The sequence below is a fragment of the Leptopilina boulardi genome, unplaced genomic scaffold (assembly GCF_019393585.1).
Source record: "Leptopilina boulardi isolate dan_hultmark-lab unplaced genomic scaffold, ZJU_Lbou_2.1 LbouV2_273, whole genome shotgun sequence".
In the NCBI taxonomy this organism is placed as follows: domain Eukaryota; kingdom Metazoa; phylum Arthropoda; class Insecta; order Hymenoptera; family Figitidae; genus Leptopilina; species Leptopilina boulardi.
The window spans coordinates 4,697,196-4,701,673 of record NW_026137833.1 but is presented as its reverse complement, the minus strand read 5'-3'; positions in this window follow the sequence as shown (position 1 = coordinate 4,701,673).

Genomic DNA, 4,478 nt, shown 5'->3' with positions numbered 1-4,478 from the left:
TTTTTTTATAGTATTTGATCAATACTAAAGACAATAAAATTGTTTCACGAATGTGCCCTGAAAAAAAAATTAATTTTTCTACTATCGCAAAGTTTAAAAGTTTTAGAGATATGCCCATATATTTTCCAGTCAAAGTTATTATGCTCTTTTGGTGTCTTTAGATGCAAATTTTTCAATCAATGTTATATCGTATAGCATTTTTATTATTTTATGTATATTTCAAGGAAAGGAATCACATGTATTACAGTGAAATATTTCAGTTGTATTCAGAGTCAAGTTCTATTTTATATAGAGAAATAGAACAAAGTAATATTATCCATGCCCAGTCAAAAAAAAAATTCTGCACGAATATGACTAGAACAATTCTATATAGAATTTCTACAAGAATTTTATATACAATCTTCAAGATAAAGTGTAGAAAAATTGTGCACGATTTTATTTTATTGAGTTTTTTTTAGACTTTTTATAAACGCAAAATTTAACAATGCATCGATTGATCTATTTGTGTTATTTAGTAATGTCCATATTAATTTTAAACATAACTTGAAAAAACTAAGCAATAAGTATTAATTGTATTATTTTTAAATTTCCAAAGACATAGAAAAATAAAAATCATACATAATTCTTCCTTTGACTATGTAAGATTACAGTTTTGCTATTGTTGTTTAATTCATTATGAAGTTTGAAGAATACAGTTTGTGTTTAATAATTATTGGATTAAGCTATCTAGGAGATGCATCCAACAATGATAACCTAGAAGGACTAATAAAATATCTAAAAACAGAATCCAAATTGTATCAGGTAATTAAAAATTTATAAAAAACATTTGTCCTGCATTGTCATAAAAATTATTGTTCCAATATAATAATAATAAATGAGCTATTAATTTATGTTGATTATTAATTACAATAATTGTATTAGGCAATGATTGTCTATGATGATCACTTGACGAATTCAAGCTCAAGTTTAAATTCTCTTGTCCAAAAAGTTTCGGAGCACTTTCCAACTTTGAGCATTAGTTTCAAAAAATTTCAATTTGAAATTAACGAAACTAACTATTTATTGTCAAGACTACAACGACCTAGGAAAACAACATTATTTATTCTTTTTCTCAATGACAATCCTATTGAGATATGGATTCAGCTAAAAGCAATTAATGAACAATTCAATCGTTTGTCTCTAGGAGAGTCAAAACCAAAATGTTTGTTAAACATTTTTATGCCAAGCAATAAGTCATTAATCAAAGAAATGCATGATTTTTTTTGGCATAATGATTTTCTCGATATTTCTATAATGACGCAAACAAATGAATACCTAAAAATTTTAACTGGAGTCAATTTTAATCAATTCATTTTGCACGAGATAAATCCTTTTGCCAGGACTTATTCCACACAAGAAATAACAAACATCAGAAAATGGTTTCCAAATAAACTGCAAAATCTTCGTGGACACGAATTAAAATTTTTGTTCCTTAAATCATTTAACTTTGTTGCTACGAAAACAAAAATGGAAAAGATTAAAAAAAATTGCAAATCTGTTTTCAATTGTTATGAATTGTAATCGGAAAATAATGTATGTTGGAATGGAAATATCGTTAAAACTCATAATTTTGCCAGTCCGCAATCATAAAATTATGAATTCTCGACTTTTGAGCATCAGAAATTTAATGCCTACGAAAGCTGTTATTCCAAAACTTAAAGGATTAAGTAACAGTATCTTAATCTCACATGAGTTAATTACCATGCTACTTATAACAGCTATTGCAATTGCTCTCATTAAAATTACAGCCTTGTTATTAAAGTTTAGCAAAAACACATGGCAAACGTTTAAAATCAGTCAAATTATAAATGGAATGTCGATTGTCAACGAACCAGTAAAATTTGCTGAATAGTGCATCAGAATTTGGCATACTGACAAAATTGGTGGAAATTGATTCAACTAAACTATACTGAGTAGTCCACCGTCACCAGAAAACATTTCTAAAGAAAACTTGTTGCTAATTGTTAGTTATGTTTTGGCTATTGGATATACTCTCTCGATGATTGCTTTTGTTGTGGAAATTCTGAACATCAGTTTGATGAAAATTTGTTTATTTTGCGTCAATTTTTTCAACGCAATTAGAGAATAATTTTATCATTGAAGTGCCATTGAATTGGCAGTTGAAATTCACTGAATATTCCGAAGACACTAATTAGAATTTGGAATTTCGCCGGAGAATTATGGCTCATGTATCAGATTTTTCTTATTTCTTGTTTATAAGTTGTATTTTAGGTCATATAAATAACTGTAGCAAATGTAAATTAGATTTTGTTATTACTCTTCAAGATACATAATTTATAAATTAATGTTTATTTTTAATATTTAAATGTGTGCGCAATCATATTTTATTCTAAAAAAGATATTTTTACAAACTTTTAGACGTCATTAAAAAAACCATAAAATTTTGAAGATGGCATCTGTTTTTCTTTTAAACAATAAATTGTCAAAGTAAAAATTACATTGCCGCAGAAATAAATTAAATCTGCTTTGTGTCTCAGCGTAATAGTGTTGCTGCCGACGAACCAACAATGTATTTTCAACTTTAAAAATTTATTGCTTAAAAACAAGAGCAAATTCCATCTTTAAAATTTCATTAATTTCTAATGAGGTCCTAAAGTTTGAAAAACTATTTTTTTTAGAACAAAATCTGATTGCGCACACATTTAAATATTAAAAATAAACATTAATTTATAACTTATATATCTTGAAGAATAATAAAAAAAAAATTATATTTGGTACCTACAATTATTTAAAACCAAAAATTTAATAAACAAAAAAAAAAAAGAAAAATCGGAAACAAAAATAGAACAAGTAGAATTATTATTGAAATTTTTATTTTATTGACATTTTTAAACTCATTTTTTATCTACCGAAGAATTTTCTACTGTCATCTTTGTAATTTTTAAATTATCATAGTAATTGGAATATTTAAAAACGCATCTACTGACATATTTAGATGAATTATTATTGTCAATCATATTATTTATTTAAAAAATTGACAAACCCTAGCAATAAGTAAATGTGACAATAAAAAATTTTTCAAGGACATAGAAAACTTACAGAAAGGAATTGCCTTTTCTTAATATTGTCACTGAAAAAAAAGTTCTGGTTAAAGTTACTAGATGCGTTTGGTTAAAAAATTTCTAGTTATTTTAACAAGAAAATATAGTTAAAAAGACTAAACAGTTCTAGTTAAATAAGTATGGTTAAATTATTCTGGTTAAAATAATTCTGGTTAAAAACGCGCGTTCGCGGACACTGCATAGCGTCTGTTGTTCTTTTTCGAATAGTTTATCGTGCGGATCGCAAGAATGGATGAAAAAGTTAACCATGCAAGCTCTGGAAAATTGGGGTTTGGGAGAATTAAAAGATCTGTTTAAAGGTTGGTTAATTAATTTTATAATATAAGTGAAAAAATTGTTGACGAACGGCAAACCCGTTCGTGTGAAAAATAGTTTAAAGGTTATGTTGAAAACGTGCTCGACACGTTTTATCAGAATTTTAGTTCTGAATAATCATATTTAAATAAACATTATTAAGAGAATTGCAGTGTAAAGGTGTTATTGTTTGATTGCATTTATATGTACATAATACAAATTTTTTTAATTCATATTTTATAATATTTTATAATATAATATAATAATAATAAATTTAATCAATTCTCTGATTAACTAGAATTTCTGGTAAGATCAACCAGAAATTTTTTTACCAAAAATTTTTAACTAGAAAAATTCTAGTAAGATTAACTTGAAATTCTAGTAAGATTAACTTGAAATTCTGGTAAAATTAACCAGAATTTTTTAACCAAATTTTCTAGTACTTTTAACCAGAAAAAGTAGTAAGGGTATATATAACTTTTTATTCTGGTTAGATTAACCAGAATTCTGGTTATTTTAACCAGACTTTTTTTTCAGTGGTTTAAACCTTCTTTTCACAATACAAACAATACCATCTATGTAAAATGTTGAAAATTGCAGCCGACCAAATGGAATTGATCGTTCAGTGAATTTCCATTTTCAAATCTATTTTACAACTACGAAGTTAAATGTATTCTACCATCGTCCTCTAAGGATTTAAGGTAACATTCATCGGAATGAAATTTAATTCCGCATGAAGTTGGAAAAATACAGTTTGTGCTTAATAATTATTGGATCATGCTGTCCTCATATATAGAGCAATAGAACAGGGTAATTATTATTAAAGTTTTTATTTTATTCAGTTTCATTAAACTTATTTTTTCACTAACCTGCAAAATACTCTACTTATATTTTATCAAAAATTAACTTTTTAAAAATTAAAAGTGTTAAAAAACCTGATTAAAAAAATTTTTTTTTTTAAATCTTTATCATTTTAAAATTATTATAATTAGTGATGTTAATAACCCATCTATTAACATATATATTCTTTAGTTATTATTGTCTATTATATTATTTTTGAAA